Consider the following 18657-nt stretch of genomic DNA (forward strand, 5'->3'; position numbering starts at 1 on the left):
GCCTTTTCTGCACATGCGCAATATCCTCCTAAAGCCTATGGGAAAGCATTGACTTAAAGATTGATGATATCCGCCATGGAGGAAGGACCAGCCATAGGGTCGGGACCAGCTGCGGCAAAACAGGCAAAGCGTAAGAAAAAAGGTGAGTAAAAACACATGGCGACCTGGGATTTGTCAAGCCCTGCTCTAATAGAAAAATACATTAAGTGTATAAATGCACTGAAGCACAGAGAAGCTCCCCTAAGGAGATTCTTATCCCTGAAATTCCTTGATCCCACAACAATGGACAAACAGCAGGAAGTGAAGTAGACTGATCTACGGGGACCTGGAGAGGGGTATATCTAACAGAGACCCTCTCAGTGTCCTTTAGAGAGTGTGTTAGAAAGAATCTCCTCCAGGCCCCATTAGAGACTACAATGGAGTCTAATGGAGCCTGGAGGGGGGGTCTCTCCAACACTCTGGTTCCTATTCACAATATAGCAACACAACATAGCTCGCTGATACCTAGGCCAAGTTGTCTCCTCTTACCTCAATTACGGTTGCTGGTTGGCAGGGTGTGGGCTTGGTGGCTGCGGCTGGCAGGCTGTGGGCTTGCTGGCTCCGGCTGGCAGGCTGTGGGCTTGCTGGCTCCGGCTGGCAGGCTGTGGGCTTGCTGGCTCCGGCTGGCAGGCTGTGGGCTTGCTGGCTCCGGCTGGCAGGCTGTGGGCTTGCTGGCTCCGGCTGGCAGGCTGTGGGCTTGCTGGCTCCGGCTGGCAGGCTGTGGGCTTGCTGGCTCCGGCTGGCAGGCTGTGGGCTTGCTGGCTCCGGCTGGCAGGCTGTGGGCTTGCTGGCTCCGGCTGGCAGGCTGCACCTGGCAGGCTGTGTGCCTACTGGCTTTGGCTGGCAGGCTGTGTTGTTGCTGGCTGTAGGCCTGTGGCTTGCTGGCAGGCTGTGGGCTTGCTATAGGCAGGCTGGCTGGCAGCCTGTAGTGGCCGGCTGCTGGGCTGTGGGTGCCTGTGGCCGGCTGCTGGGCTGTGGCCGGCTGCTGGCCTGTGGGCGGCTGCTGGCCTGTGGGCGGCTGGGCTGCTGACCTATGGGCGGCTGGGCTGCTGACCTATGGGCGGCTGGGCTGCTGACCTATGGGCGGCTGGGCTGCTGACCTATGGGCGGCTGGGGTGCTGACCTATGGGCGGCTGGGCTGCTGACCTATGGGCGGCTGGGCTGCTGACCTATGGGCGGCTGCTGGCCTGTGGGCCGGCTGGCTTGTGGTGGCCGGCTGGCGGCCTGTGGTGGCCGGCTGGCGGCCTGTGGTGGCCGGCCTGTGGTGGCCGGCTGCAGGGCTGTGGTGGTCGGCTGCAGGGCTGTGGTGGCCGGCTGCAGGGCTGTGGGTGCCTGTGACCGGCTGCTGGGTTGTGGCTGGCTGCTGTGGCCGACCTGTCGCCGGCTGCTGGCCTGTCGGTGGCTGGGTAGTTGGCCTGGGGCCTGTGGCTGGCTGGCTAGTTGGCCTGGGGCCTGTGGCTGGCTGGCCTGGGGCCGGCTGGCCTGGGGTCTGTGGCTGGCTGGCCGGCTAGTTGGCCTGGGGCCTGTGGCTGGCTGGCCGGCTAGTTGGCCTGGGGTCTGGGGCTGGCTGGCCTGGGGCCTGTGGCTTGCTGGCTGGGGTCTGCTGGGGCCTGGGGCTTGCTGGCTGGGGCCTGGGGCTTGCTGGCTGGGGCCTGGGGCTTGCTGGCTGGGGCCTGGGGCTTGCTGGCTGGGGCCTGGGGCTTGCTGGCTGGCCTGGGGCCTGTGGCTTGCTGGCTGGCCTGGGGCCTGTGGCTTGCTGGCTGGCCTGGGGCCTGTGGCTTGCTGGCTGGCCTGGGGTCTGTGGCTTGCTGGCTGGCCTGTGGCTTGCTGGCTGGCCTGGGGCCTGTGGCTTGCTGGCTGGCCTGGGGCCTGTGGCTTGCTGGCTGGCTTGGGGCCTGTGGCTTGCTGGCTGGCCTGGGGCCTGTGGCTTGCTGGCTGGCCTGGGGCCTGTGGCTAGCTGGCTGGCCTGGGGCCTGTGGCTTGCTGGCTGGCCTGGGGCCTGTGGCTGGGGCCCTGTGGCTGGGGCCCTGTGGCTGGGGCTGGCCGGGGGCCCTGTGGCTGGGGCCCTGTGGCTGGGGCCTGTAGCCCTGTGGCTGGGGCCCTGTGGCTGGGGCCCTGTGGCTGGGGCTGGCCGGGGGCCCTGTGGCTGGGGCCTGGGGCCCTGTGGCTGGGGCCCTGTGGCTGGAGCCGGGGGCCCTGTGGCTGGGGCCCTGTGGCTGGGGCCCTGTGGCTGGGGCTGGCCGGGGGCCCTGTGGCTGGGGCCCTGTGGCTGGGGCCTGTAGCCCTGTGGCTGGGGCCCTGTGGCTGGGGCCCTGTGGCCCTGTGGCTGGGGCTGGCCGGGGGCCCTGTGGCTGGGGCCCTGTGGCTGGAGCCGGGGGCCCTGTGGCTGGGGCCTGGGGCCGGAGCCTGGGGCCCTGTGGCTGGGGCCTGGGGCCCTGTGGCTGGGGCCTGGGGCCCTGTGGCTGGGGCCGGGGGCCCTGTGGCTGGGGCCGGGGGCCCTGTGGCTGGGGCCTGGGGCCCTGTGGCTGGGGCCGGGGGCCCTGTGGCTGGGGCCGGGGGGTCTGTGGCTGGGGCCGGGGGGGCTGTGGCTGACCTGGCTGGTTGCTGGTTGCTGGGATGTGAAGAAGAGGGGTCGGCCCCTCTTTTTTGTAGTGTGGATTCCGGTCCCGTGCAGGCGGCGCCCGTCGACGTCATCGCGTCACGTAGTGACGTCGACGCGCCTCCGCGCACAGGACAGGGCCCCTTCTCCTCCTCCTCCTCCTCCTCCTCCTCCTCCTGATACAGCGCCGGGCCCGGGCCCCGATCTCCCCGATCTCCACACTGAATAACTTTGCAGCTGTGCACATTATTTGCACGGCTGCGGCGGGCCCCCCTCCCGGCCGGGCCCTCGGACCACGTCCGAAGTGCCCGACCGGTCAGTCCGCCCCTGGAGGACACCATTTTGTAATTCTGAGGTAATCAGAGGACTAAGAATGGCAAAATGGTGAGTATTGCACTGACTATTCTGTGGGAATAAAGCAAAATATGAGCACTTACCTGTTAACGGGCGAGTCTATGAAAATCCTCTCGGGCCTCCTTTAGTGTATGCCTCATGGGTGGGGAAAATGGGCAATATTTACCTCTCTGTTCTGTTATTAACATTGTCTCTGTGCCATGACTATATATTTTGTAAGTTTGTTTGTGACAGTTGAGAAAGTGTCCCTTGCCTTTCCCAACAAAATGTAGGGATTGAAAATCTTCTTAAGGGAATATTGGGCTTTATCAAATTATGAAAATATATATACCTATTTACCAAATATTTGATAAATGTGTTTCTGAAGAGAAGGCCTTCCACTGATGGTCCAGCCTCATTATTCACCACTTGGGTCAATTATTATGGATCTAATTTTGAGTAAATTATCCTCTGTGTATCAGCTGTGAGAATGCAATTCACATTGCTGTGAAGGCATATAACCCATCCATAGATAAAAAATGGATGGGATACATGGACTTTTTTTTTGTAAATCTTTATTTAAGAATTTTATACAGTAAACAAAGGTAAATAGATAAGGTACAAGTGTACAGAAGAGATTAATAATAAAGATGTGTCTACCGCACACAAGCAGAGGTCCCCGCAATGCTAAATCAAAATCCAGGGCATAGCTCCTAGTAGCTGCATATCATGTCCCCGGCTGAGCAAGGGCTGCCCTGCCTCCAGAAGGAGACAGAATCAGATTAAGAAAAAGTAGTGGAGAGGATCCAGAGGAAGAGTAAAGAAAGGTGATGCCGGAGGAGAAGGGAAGGAGAAAGGGAGGAGAAAGAGAGAAAAAAATGGTGGGTCGGGAGAAGAGGGCATGGAGAGGGGGTGATGTTGCAGTGACCAACTGAACGGTCCCTAATGTATATGGTCCCGACTGTTCAGATAAAAGTTACATATTGAATCCAGGGAGACCAAGTTGCTAGATGCTTTTCCGTGGTCAGTGAGTCCGCGACAACCATTGTTTCCATGGTAGGGATCTCGGGCACCATCTGCATCCATTGTTGGACTCCGAAGGGGACTTCATCTCCTGTAATATCTTTTATGCGACTGCAGATCGCCCACCGATACATGGACTTTAGAGACCCTTCTGATAGATCCAAATATTTGTCAGAGATCCCAAAACATCAGGAAGCTTGTCTTGACAGGTCTTAATGGGTCTTTCCATATTTTGTCCTAGATATTATGGAATACTAGGATCATGCACAGAGGTCAAACCTTATGATTAACCTTAAGATTAAGGTTGGTCTTTACATGTCCATAACATAATCATAGATACTCAATCAAAAAGGTTTTTAACCGATGTCTCAGTGTGTTTGGACACATGGACAGCGCTGTATCTATCGAAAGGCTGACAAGACAAAGTCACCCCATGCATCCTGGTAAATAACTTGCCAGCCTCTTGTCCTAGGGGACACATGAGCTGGCTGACTGGCCACCTCAGGCCCCCCCCCCCCCCTCCAAGGCTGTCATCTCTTCAGGAGAAGGCGCACTGCAGTGATACCGTAGCCGGAATATGACGTCACTTCGGCCCCGGCATCACTAAGAGGCGGGCAAGGGAGCTGAGCAGGAGGATCAGAGCCGCCCGCCTCCACTATTCACCTGCCTGCCCGACCGCCCGCGCCTGCAGTGCCGGCCCACCTGTGCCTGCCGAGTCCACCCCACTGGACCCAATGGGGAAACATTACACTGCAGCAACTTAAAAGTGAGTGTGTTTGTGTGAGTTAGTGTGTCTGTTAGTGAGAGTGTGTGTGTCTGTTAGTGAGAGAGTATATGTGTCTGTCACTGAGAGTGTATGTGTGTTTGGCAGTGAGTGTGTATGTGTGTCTGTTAGTGTGTGTGTACCTGTTACTGAGAGTGTGTGTCTGTCAGTGTGTGTGTGTGTGTATGCGTGTTTGTCAGTGTATGTATGCGTGTTTCAGTGTGTCTGTCAGGGTGTGTATGCATGTCTGTCAGTGTATGTAAGCGTGTTTCAGCATGTCTGTCAGTGTGTGCATGCGTGTCTGACACTGAGAGTATGTCTGTCAGTGAATATGCATGTCTGTCAGTCTGTGTCTGTCAGTGAATGTGTGTGTCTGACACTGAGTCTATATATGTCTGTCAGTGAGTATGTATGTGTGTTTGTCAATGTGTATTTTTCATTGAGTATATGTGTGTCAGTGTGTGTGTGTCTGACACTGAGTGAGTGCGTCTGTCAGTGAGGGTGTATGCATTTCTGTCAGTGAGTGTGTGTGTATGTATGTGTCTGTCGCTGAATGCATGTCTGTTTAGTGTATATGTGTGTCTGTCGGTAAATGTGAGTGTGTGTAACTGTGAGTGCGTGTAACTGTAAATGAGTGAGTGTGTATGTCTGTGAATGTGTATGTTGAAAGTGTGTTTTGGTTAAACAGTGTGTGTGACAATGACTGTGTATCTGTAAGTGAGTGTATGTCTGTGCATTTATCAGTGAGGGCGTGTGTCTGTCAGGAAGAGAAATTTGGAAGGGGGGAGGGTTGCCTGAATTTTGTCATGCCTAGGGCAGCAAAAAAACAGAATACATCACTGTCCTGGTCACATTCCCTCATCACCATAATCCCATCACCATCAGCCCCACCAACCACCATAATAACCTTTATCACCCCCTCATGCCCACTACCAAAGTTCCACCTCCTCCATAACTGTTGGTCTTCTCATGTAGCTGCTGTTTGGAAGATGGCCTAGGTGCACAGTCCAGTTCCCTACATTCTTCCGTGCTCTGTGGGACAAAGGTCCAAGGAGAGAGTAATGGGGTTATGACATGATATCCTCACTCACTCACCCGCTAAGCCCCCTTTACCACACAGCAACTGAAAATGCCGGATTATGCACACACAGTCTGCCAGTCAGAGCTCCCTCATAATACTACAATGGACTCTTAAAAAGTCTTGCTGAGCTGTCCCTCTGTGTATTCGCCTGGGCACCGACATAAGTGCTCCCATGGGTGAGACGAGGCCCCCAGCATAAACATGGCCTTAGGTGGTAATTCAGATTTTTTTTCCCCATTGGTTAACCAACGAATGTAATAAATGGAATCAAGTTTATTTATCTATTTTCTTTGCTGCTATGATGAGTGATTAAAGAAAGTAAACCATGATATGAGCCTCCTGTATAGAATAAAATTGTAATTTATAGGACAGGTTTTTTTTTCCTATTCTCAAAGCAAACATACATAAAACTGCCTCTTCTGTTTGTGTGTATAAAGTTAATTTACATTTAAAAAAAGAAAAATCCAAATTCCCAGAAGCTAATAATTTGCAATACGTATAACATATAAAAAAAAATGTGATGTAGTTATAGGTCAGTTGAAATGAATTAAAGGTTGTAGACGTACCTACATCTTTTTCTTATTGTGCTTTTCACACACACGTAGACTGAGTACATATTATATTAATAACCCAAGAGACAAAAATCTGAGAATTGGGTTGGGAGACCAGAGGGACTCCAGAGTCCCTGTTGTGTCTGGGAGGAGAACATATAGTATTTGTATGGCAGTCTTGTCGCGTCTGTAATGAAACGAAAACATATAATTTAATGTCTGCGTAGAGATTGCTGCAGACATTGTATACATCGAGTAAGTCGTGTTTGTGTACATATCATATAGGGTTAAGAACACACTGATGGTTTACAGATATTGCAGATTTTTGATAATTCAGCCTCTGGTGTTATTTGCAGCATTAGCTTTATTTCAATATTTCAACTTATTTCTAAGGAGTTATTTATAGTGTGTGTGTGTATATATATATATATAGAGAGAGAGAATTTTAGCACAGAATTAATTATTTCTGACACTCAAATGTATAATTAAAATAACAAGATCTGGTTTATTCACTAAAGAGAATTCACTAAATTTGTAGAGAATTCTAAATTTAAGGTCAAAGTAGCCAAATTGAGTTCATTGCTGACTTGGCCCTGATATCTTGGCCCTAAATTTGAAATGAACTTTGATCTTACTTTTCATTGTGAATAACGCTGTTTACAATTTTCTGTCTTAAGCTAGTAACCGTAAGAGAGAGACAGTAAGTGTCCTAGCCCTGGATAACATGGGACAACCTGGGGCTATATCTAATATTATTCTTCAAAATATTTTTTTTTTAAATGACTTCCAATATGCCCTTGGATTGTAATTTAGCCTTGATACATCCAGTCCAATATACACAATGGCCGTGATATATTATTATTATTATTATTATTAGATAAGCTTTTCAAATCATTTAATATTTTTTGATAAACTTCTAAAATGATTTGATTTAATATTATGCAAAATATTTGAATTTTATAATATTTATATATGTATGTATATATGTATGTATATGTATATCTATATATATATTATTTTTATATAGTTTTTTTATATATGATATTTTTTAAAATGTAATATGTTGAAAAAAAACAAGTTTAAAAGTTCATCCAAAAATATTGAAATATTTGGAAAGCTCATCCAACCATATTAAATTGAATATCAGACAATAGTGATGTTGTGAACATAAAATTTTCCGTTCGCGAACAGCGAACGCGAACTTCCGCAAATGTTCGCGAACGGGCGAACCCGGCAAACCGCCATAGACTTCAATAGGCAGGCGTATTTTAAAACCCACAGGGACTCTTTCTGGCCACAATAGTGATGGAAAAGTTGTTTCAAGGGGACTAACACCTGGACTGTGGCATGCCGGAGGGGGATCCATGGCAAAACTCCCATGGAAAATTACATAGTTGATGCAGAGTCTGGTTTTAATCCATAAAGGGCATAAATCACCTAACATTCCTAAATTGTTTGGAATAACGTGCTTTAAAACATCAGGTATGATGTTGTATCGATCAGGTAGTGTAAGGGTTACGCCCGCTTCACAGTGACAGACCAAACTCCCCGTTTAACGGACCGCAAACAACCGCAAACAGTCCATTTGCACAAGGTTGGATACCAAGCTAGCCATGTCCCGTTCATTGTCCTCACTGATGTCCTTGAAGGTCTCTTCCTCCACCCAGCCACGTACAACACAAAGGGTCCCCGAAAGGTGACAACAAGCCCCCTGTATTTTTTTTTTAAATGTACACTACTGTTACACCAGATATGAGTTGCACTGGTGTGACACTGTGCCCTGGCAGGCCCTGAAACGCACATGTGTGAAGGAAACTGACTGCTATTATTTCACAGTCAAATTTCTAGTTGTTTTTTTAATGTACACTACTGTTACACCAGATATGAGTTGCACTGGTGTGACACTGTGCCCTGGCAGGCCCTGAAATGCACCCGTGTGAAGGAAACTGACTGCTATTATTTCACAGTCAAAAAAGTGTTGTTGTTTTTTAAATGCAAGCTATTGTGACACCAGATATGAGTGGTGGCACTGGGGCCACCTTAAAAATATTGGATATCGCTAAAAATCATGATCACTATATACTTTCTCTACAAACCTCTAAAACGAACCAAACTACTCATCCATCCGCTATACCACTTTATCCCACCTAGAACTAGTGCCCAGTTAAAATACTTGACTCTTACTTACCCACACTCAGTCATGCCACACACATTTCACCACTACTCTCACTGAATCCCTCTGACTACGGCTAAATTCATCTTCTACATCAGAACACTACTCCTAAGATTGGGTTGTATCCATGTCTCGGGTCTTTCATTTAGAATAGGGGCAGCTTCGGTCTCCTTCAACACTGACATTCCAGTGCATATTATTAAAAGATTGGGCAGATGGAAATCCTCAGTCTTCAACCGATATATTCCTCATCCTGAGAAAGAAATGAGGAAAGCGTTTAAAAGTTTGGCTTTGTAAATTTGATGCAATAAGTGTGTTTTTCTTTAATACCTTTTCACCCTCTTTGCATGAACCCGATTTACATATATTACTAATATGTTTCTGAACATATATATTATATTATTCACTCACTCACTCACTCACTCTCTGGGCCGGCCTAAGACATCATGCTGCCTAAGTCCAACCGTAAATGACTATGGGGGATAATGTATAATAAACACAGGTTACTGGCTATGGGAGGATAATGTATAATAAACACAGGTTACTGGCTGTGGGAGGATAATGTATAATAAACACAGGTTACTGGCTATGGGAGGATAATGTATAATAAACACAGGTTACTGGCTATGGGGGGATAATGTATAATAAACACAGGTTACTGGCTATGGGGGGATAATGTATAATAAACACAGATTACTGGCTATGGGAGGATAATGTATAATAAACACAGGTTACTGGCTATGGGAGGATAATGTATAATAAACACAGGTTACTGGCTATGGGGGGATAATGTATAATAAACACAGGTTACTGGCTATGTAGGGATAATGTATAATAAACACAGGTTACTGGCTATGGGAGGATAATGTATAATAAACACAGGTTACTGGCTATGGGGGGATAATGTATAATAAACACAGGTTACTGGCTATGGGGGGATAATGTATAATAAACACAGGTTACTGGCTATGTAGGGATAATGTATAATAAACACAGGTTACTGGCTATGGGAGGATAATGTATAATAAACACAGGTTACTGGCTATGGGGGGGATAATGTATAATAAACACAGGTTACTGGCTATGGGAGGATAATGTATAATAAACACAGGTTACTGGCTATGGGAGGGATAATGTATAACAAACACAGGTTACTGGCTATGGAGGATAATGTATAATAAGCACAAACACAAAAAAAATAAAATAATAATACAAAAAAATTAAAATAAAATGAATGCAGCTTCAGAATTAATCTAAATTGTATGCTGTCTAGGAGGTGAGAGGGTCTGGAAAGGGAGGGTCTGCTGCTGATTGGCTGGAATGTGTCTCCTGACTGTGAGGTACAGGGTCAAAGTTTACTCAATGATGACAAATAGGGGGCGGACCGAACATCGCATATGTTCGCCATCCGTGGCGAACGCGAACACGCTATGTTCGCCAGGAACTATTCGCCAGCGAACCGTTCGGGACATCACTATCAGTCAATGAAAACATTGTGTTAAATGTTGCATCTATGCACCCGTCATCCCTTTATTCTCCGTCTACCTCTTATATTTCTTTAGTCTTGCATTTAATGATATATACAATCATCCAACAGACACACTCACCTTCATCCAACAAAAACTCCTTCGATCAAACATGCATTTACATACAATCCCTTATTCTGCTACGTTACGCACACTACCCTTTATACATGCATTCACACACTCTCATAGTTGTACATGCATTGACACAAACCTTCAAACATGCAGAGACATACACGCACATTGACCTTCATACATGCATTGACATACAAATATGTTCCTAAATGTTCCATATTCTGTACATCTCTCGTTTGGTTGTCCACTGCTCTCATTCACCATGACACCATCACGCACACTGACATCTGCTCGTTCTGGTTGGCTGTCAGTATTGGAATTTAGCTGTTTCCGTTGTGATTTCCCTGGCTGGCATTTTTTCTATTCTCTCTGGATGACTGTTGTGCTTTTTTTTTCTGTTACTGCCTCTGTTAGCTCTTTACTCCAGCCTTTCTCTCCCTGGCAGACTGCTTATATTGGGATTTTTCTCTGATATAGTCACCCTCATTGGCATGTTATATTGTGATTTTCTCTCCCTGGTTGGCTGTTTATATTACACATTTTATCTGGTATTATCTGTCTGCCTGGCTGGCTATTTGTATTGTGATTTTTCTCTCCCTAGCTGGCTATATGTATTGTGATTTTTCTCTCCTTGGCTGGCTGTTTATATTGTGATTGTCTATGTTGGGATGACTGATATATACAATATACAAAATATATTGCCATAGCCATCCTTGGTTTTATAATTATATATATATATATACACATATATAAATTTAACACATAATAGGAAATAGATATATTCAACCATGACAGGTGCATTCTGTATTGAGGTATGTTGCCATAGATCTCTTAAAGGATTTTAGATTGAATGATTGAATTCATTTGAGCCTTGCGGGAATGGGAAGAACCTCGGACGGATCACTCTGGGCACAGGCGGTTTTCTCCCAAGCTATACATTTGCTAACAAAACTGCTAGCACGACGTACAGATAAATTGCCACGCTCTTTCAAAAAGAGAGAGCCTAGTTTTGAGCATGACAGGCGCGTTTTATTCAAAAATTAATTTTATACTTTTTAACCCCTTAAGGACCAAACTTCTGGAATAAAAGGGAATCATGACATGTCACACATGTCATGTGTCCTTAAGGGGTTAAAGAGCAGGTATTCTTTTGCATGTATCACTTTTGTAATAATAACTCATTTAATTTATATTTTTTTATTGTAATTAAGGGTAAGTATGTAGAGTTTCTAACAATTAAAAATGATTTTTGATAGGATCATTCATTTTGTTTTGTTTCTAACATTCTAAATGCAAAAGCCAGTTTGTCTATAGGTAACAATAGGGAATGGGGTATTGGTTTATATCAAATGTGGAGGATCTACATGGTGCTGTCACTATAGTATTTGTTGTTAGAAGCAAAAAATCATGCTAAAATACTAAAAAAGATACTAAAAAGTGTGTATTGAAGTGTGGGTGGCAGCGTTGTAATGCAGAAGGTATTATATAAGAGTTCAGCTGGGTACAGGAAACTTCATTTAGTGATCCATTGTACAGCGCTACGGAATTGCTGGCACTACATAAATAATAAAATAATAATAATATAATCATAAACAATGAAATAAGTCTGCATAGGGTTGGTTATACTTCAAACAAGAACCACACACTAATTTACCCGTTAGGAATAGGTAGTGGGGAGACAGGTATGTGTAATGGAAGATTTTCAGAGATATCTTAGGGGTGGTATCTGCCAATAAAGTGCATTTTCTATCTATATCAATCATGGTATATAGGTGGACCAGTGGGCAGGGTCGTCTAAACAGCATTATAAGCCCCCAGGCAAAGCAGTGCACTGGGGCTCTGCCTATACAACAATACACGGGAATAAAAATGTAAATTATTGAGAAAATTAAGCTAATATTTATTGGTACCTACCACAAAATCATTGTTTAAACATTAAAAAAACAAGCTGTACGGCAGAGATGAATCCACACAAACGTTTAGTAGGTAGGAGGGGGAGGCAACTGAAAATATCAGATGAGCTTTATCATAGTTTTACTGCTTCAGCAAAGCAAATGTGTGTTGATTTTGTCTTCCTTACATACTACGTGCACGTTGTTTTCGTCGAGATCCAGATATGTATTCGCAACAGCAAGATTGTGTGTACAGATAACAGCTGATACGGAAGAGATTAGTCAACCTAAACGTTTTAATAAATAGGGTTTGAAAGTTCGGAATAAATCTCCCGGAGTAACATACTGAAAAGTTGGCTAACCTATGGGGCCCCTCTGCTTGTAGGCCCCCCTGAGAAACTGCCCAGTGTGCCCATGCGTAAAGTCATTCCTACAACTGGGTTATATGCCTGGCATATTCAGAATGGTTCATAACATTACATATTAAGTAACAGAGTAACAGACCCGAGGACTTTTTTAAAGAAGTGGTAAAGTGATCTCCCAGTCCTTATGAATAAGAGTTTGAGAAACAGAGCAGGTATAGCGCTCAAGTTGGGAATAAGCAAACAGGGAGACTACAGGTGCAGTAGAGTTTTTTGATGAGTATGTAAGTTTGGATTGATACAATTATGAAACAATTTTTATTTATTATGTACAACCTCCCATCAGGTACTATGGATGTCCACATCACACAGAAAATTCCTATTATGAACCTGTTTTGGTCCTTTAGGGTAAAATGACACAAACAATTGCTGGTTTTCTAATTACGCCTAACATAACATTGGTTATCACTAATTCTGTCCCTCTAAAATAAAATAAAGACAAATGTATCATGCCCCTCTGACATTCTGAATGAATACATCTAACACAAGCATGTAAAACGTGCGGGCCCTGGGCGGAGCTCAGTCTTCCTGCTCCTCACTGCTCCCTCCTGCGCGCCCTCTGTAGTGATGCAATTCCGGCACGCGGCATCACTAAACTGCGCACGTGAGGGAGCAGGAATGGAGATCCCCCGAGAGAAGATCCCCACACCAGCTCCGAAAGGTATGAAGCAATAAATAAAATGTGTGTGCAAAAATGTGTAAATGTGTGTATCTGTGAGTGTGTCTGTCAGAGAGTGTGTGTGTGTGTGTGTCAGTGAGTCTGTGTTTGTCACTGAGTGTGTGTGTGTGTGTGTGTCTGTCAGAGAGTGAATGTGTGTCTGTTAGTGAGTGTGTGTGTCGGTCAGTGTTGCGATGGCCGCGGCTGGACAGTGGAGGACCTGGAGGTGCACTGAGGCACGCAACGCCACGTCACATTCCAACGTGATGTCAACGTGCTTCACCCTCACAGGGTTTCAAGGAGTAGCGGGAGGATCAGCTTTGGCACAGGGTGCGTACGATGCCATTGGGGGTATTCCAGAGGCCCGACTCTGGACTCACCTACTGGCAGCGGCAATGTGAGTGGAGTCTGCTTGTTGGCTAATATTGTTTTTTTTTGTTTTTTTAAACAAGGGCTGGGGTTTAGTAAAGGGGGGTGCTGAGATTTAGTATAGAGGGGAGGATGGGGTTTAGTAGAGGGGGATGCTATTTTTTATATTTATACTGTACTTTCAAAACAAACCTACATTTCTGATTTTTTTTTTTTTTGCGGCCCACATAAACTTAAACCTTGTTTATTTGGCCCGTGCTAGCCTATGAGTTTGAAATGATTGATCTAACACATGTACCACACATACAAGAGATAGAATTGAAGATGTGGTTTGTCCATTCAGAGTCACATATCTCCTGCTACTCCGCACGTTTTTGAGTCTGTAAAGTATTCAGTGAGAATGGGTGGGTATAACTATATTTCATGAATTATCACACAACCCCTGGATGTTGGGCTAAGGTAGCATCTCCAGGACGTACTTGAAAACCAGAGTAACCTGAATGTACCTTTCCTGGTTAAATACTTTGCTTTTAATATTATTTTTATGGAATTTAACCCCACAAGGCTAGATTGATGTCCATATTTCTAAAAGCTTCATCTTACTTTTAAAATTGAATAAAATCCATGTGTGCTCTGATATCTCTCTTTGTAGTAAAGCCTGATTTCAATTATTTCACCTACAAGCTGAGTCTTGCTATAGTCTTTCGGTGTCCCATAAACCTGTTTCTTTTGGCTGTCTTACAAGTCTCATTTTTCAATGCAACGCGGCATAATTATTCCACCCCCTTCCAATTAATTAAAACATGATCCGACTGAGTCACTTTGTCCACTTGAAATATTAAATAGCCTTCTTAAACAACAGAAATGTTTAGGGTGCTTATACCATAGCCCCCCGACCTTTTTCCAAACAAAAGTTTTTTTCTTGAATTTACAATATTTTTCAGATTCAGACTGCGTAGTCTGTAAAACATCTCCGATACGGTCATAAGAATAAATGTATTTATTTTTTTAAATTCTTACTCTAGTGCAGGGGTTCCCAACCCAGTCCTCAAGTACCCCCTACCAGGCCAGGATTTAGGGATTACTCTGTTGTGTCTAAAGTGCTTTTTTTTTTGTTTGTTTGTTTTTTCTTTCTACAAACACCTTAGACACAACTGGGTAATCCATAAATTCTGGACGGCTACGGGGTACTTGAGGACTAGGTTGGGAACCACTGCTCTTGTAGTTAGATTTACAAAAAAACCAACAACTGTCACTTGTGTTCAGTTGGACTAAAGGAGGCTTTCTGGAATGTTGCATGTTTAGATTTATGTATCCTAAAATTAGACTTATCATAAAATTAAATGATAATCTATTACTTTCATCAATAGTAAATCTAATCCTCCTGGCTGTTGTATTTCAATCAAGTAAAACCAGTCAATATTTGGCCAACAGTTTAAAAACACAAATTGGAACCCAACTGATGCCCATCTGCTATTAGCATTGCCAGGTTGTAGGATAGTTATAAGATTACGGTCATAGTAATGACTGAGTAAGGGGTGTCCAGGAATTTGTGTCCAGTTGCACCCACATTCGGGGACTAATTGTCCTTCCTATCCAGCATTTAGGTGCCTAGTCTAGTTTGGGGATCATTTTGGCTGATCTCATTGTGTTATGGAAGCTAAAGATAATTAAATTGACCATAAAATCGGTTACCAGTACAACAAAGAAAAAAAAAACAAAAAAAAACTGAATTTGTGTGCCCTATTTCTTTGTATTATTTGTACTTTTAACTATAGTATACTCGATACATTAAAAAAAATATATATATATATTTAATAAAATAAAAAAAAGGTTCACTTAAGTTTAAGATTGTTTAGTGGATAAAATAAGTTCCTGATTATCCGTTTATTTTTTTTTTTTATATTAAAAGGTTTTTCAAAATTCTTTGGGTGTATAAACTAATAAATTGTGTTGATTTAGGGGGCGGGGCCTGACAGCCGAGCTGGCAAGACGTGTGCACAGCGAGCTCCGACACAAACAGGCTCAAAATTGAGTTATATTTACCAAGATCTCGACTGAAGCTGTCCAGCTCGCTGATAATACACCGCTGGATCGAGTGGGGGCTTGTGGATACCCGTTTTGTGCAATCCTGCTGAGAAAACCACGCTCCACAGATGCGGCCTAGCAAGGAAAGCGGCCTAGTGGCTGGGAGAGGCGGCCGATCTCCCGCCCTGGGGACCGCTACAGGCAACAGCTCTCCTGGAGTCCCGCGTCCCCCCCCTTTGGACCGGTGGGGGTCATCCCGGTCCCTACTGGGGAATCCCACTAACATGCCTCAAGAGGCTGGTTTACCAGAGCGGAGATCGCAGTTCGGGACCAAAATGGTCACCGACCCACAACTCATGCAGTATCAAGCATGCCCCACAATCCAGACCTGGAGAGTGCACTTTGAAGCCCGATTCGACCAGATATGCCAGGAATTCTGGCAGCGTATGGAGTACAAAGCCACCCACCCTGCTATAACTACTACGAAGGGGAAGGAGGCAGCAGTGGCAACTTACAGATCCAGCGCCCACACGAAGCTGCATCCATCCTGCAGACGGGCCCGCCGCAGGACTCTCCCGACGCCTCACAGCACAGCCGCACGCCAACATGGACCACCCACCCCACGACCTCGCTGCAGCCTCTCACATATATCTTATAAGCCAACTAAAAGTTGAAACAAGTTGTTACTACTAGTGTTTGACTACCATAAATTAGCATGACCTTTATTACTAAACGAGTAACTATACTTACCTATGCCGGTCCTGTATAACCTAGCAGGTCAGTCTTGTATGAATACCAGCATGCCTACTTAAATCAATACAGGTCATCAAACTAACTATAAGCATCTTCTGTTAAAGCTATTATACTAATCTATTATGTTAACCTATGTCAATGCTACCTTGTCTTGCATAACTCATGTTTAGACACCATGCCGACTTATCTGACAAGCCTGTTTATTTCTCATGCATCAAAAAAAAAAAAAAAAAGCGCAACATATCATCTTTACCATTATGTCTTTGTGTTGACTCATGTAACCAGTTAAATGCCATAACCTTACGATGTAATTGACAATGCGCTTCAAAAATAAAGAATGTAAAAAATAAAAAATTGTGTTAATGATTGATTGATCATTGGTATGTATCACATTAGATGTCATACCCACGCACTCACCACTCAAACTCATTTCTTCTAAAAATGTCCCAGCCTTATCAGTTAACTCACTCAAATTCAATAATTACTTTTCACAGCAGATAAGTCACCTTACCAATCCCCTCTCTCTCAAAGCATTCATTTACATGATTACCCTCTCCTCCTGTTAAATTTATTCCACCCCTTTTGATGAAAGAAGCTATGCCATGGAAGCTTTAGGAAGAATGAAAAGCGAGGATTTGAGCTTGAGACAGGTGAGTGAGTATTCTGGAGAAAGGAGACACTGATTTATCCTTGTACGTTGCTGAATGATCTGCGCAAGAAGACAGATCTTCTCAAATGTAGTCAAATCCCTTTTAGTATTCGAAGCCAAAGCTTTAAAAAAAATAAAAAAAAATAAAAAAGGACTAACCCATTTAAAAATAAAAAGTTTTTTTTTTTTAATTGAGTTCTTTATCAAAACAATTACATAACAATATGTCGCTATTTGTCAAAGAAGCACTACTTAAAGTAAGAGTGTGGATCTCCGACTGATGGCATGGAATTATCCTCTAGAATGTAAGCTCATGGAGCAGGGCCCTCCGCCCCTCTGTTCCTGAACGTCCAGTTGTCTGATTACAATTACATGTATGTTAGTCCACCCATTGTACAGCGCTACGCAATTTGATGGCGCTATATAAAAATAATAATAATAATAATAGGGAAAAAAAGCAGCCCAACACGTCTGGAGAGTCACTGTTAGACACCTCTGGTACAGAGAGAGTATCAGAGTATTCTCAAAAATATGGTAGAACTGGTCGACTTTATATGCTGACTGATTAATGAGGGACCGGGTGCAGATTTTGGTTTTGGACTGTGATTTGAAGAAGGGGGTTGTAAATGAATTCTGCAATGGCAGATATCAAGGAACTTGATCTGGGAAGCTTGGGAACTGAAAAACATCAGCTTATTCAATGAAGCAGAAAATGTGATTGACAGGTCTACTTCCCAATAGATTTTGCTGCATGGACAGCCTTTGTGATAGACACGGAGACCTCCTGTGGTGTCCAAAATCATTAAATTCACACCAGCCCAGGGGGGGCAATTGCCCCCTGCTAGTCAGACCAGCCCATCCATGAATGGGGCTTTAATGGAAGAGACTCATTTGCTTGTCATGGTTATAGCTAGAGAAGGAGCTGCAGAGATACAAACAAGCAGAGATTGGGTTTATATGCAAGCAAAAACAACAGCATTAAACAGAAAAATGCAGACATACAAATGATGTTGGATTAAAGGTTTGTCAGGATTCCATTTAATTTATTTTGAACACGTAGACTAAGTTTAAAATACACACACATATAATATATATATATATATAGCCCCCATGTTATTTATGTCCTCAGTCCTTCCAACAGTCCCACTTTCAGAGGGACAGTTCGATTTTTGGGTATATCTGGCACTTGCGCTGTAGTCCGGAAGGCTTTGGCCTGGCACGTTTTACTTTGTCATGGTGTGATATTTTGTGTCTTTGCCCATTCTTGGATTTTCTACCAAAGACCAGAGTCTGGAGATTCAGTGTATTACCTTCATCTATTCCTAGACAGAATGTTTTCATGAATGGGACCACTAGTGATAAGGTATAGAACGATACAAATCATTTCATCTTTTTTCTTCACATTACAGTCTAACCTGATCTCAGGTAAAAGTCCCCATTGAGAGCGAAACAGGGGTAAGGGAGAAATGATGTCCCTGCATTAGGAGTGTCTGGGCACACCTATGATGTGTCATGCTGCATTTGACTGGTCAAAATGATCCCATTGTTCTCTAGAAGTTTATCTGCTTTCACACTTTCATATTGATACACTAGATTGAAATCACTACCAACATGTATTTACCATAGAAATAGAATTTAAAAAAAAGTGATATATGGAAAGTACTGAGAAGATAATAATTGTAAAGGCGTTCATGCAGAGACAGTCCCTGCAAGAATTCAGCCTACA

Source organism: Pelobates fuscus, chromosome 11 (assembly GCF_036172605.1).
Source record: "Pelobates fuscus isolate aPelFus1 chromosome 11, aPelFus1.pri, whole genome shotgun sequence".
NCBI lineage: Eukaryota > Metazoa > Chordata > Amphibia > Anura > Pelobatidae > Pelobates > Pelobates fuscus.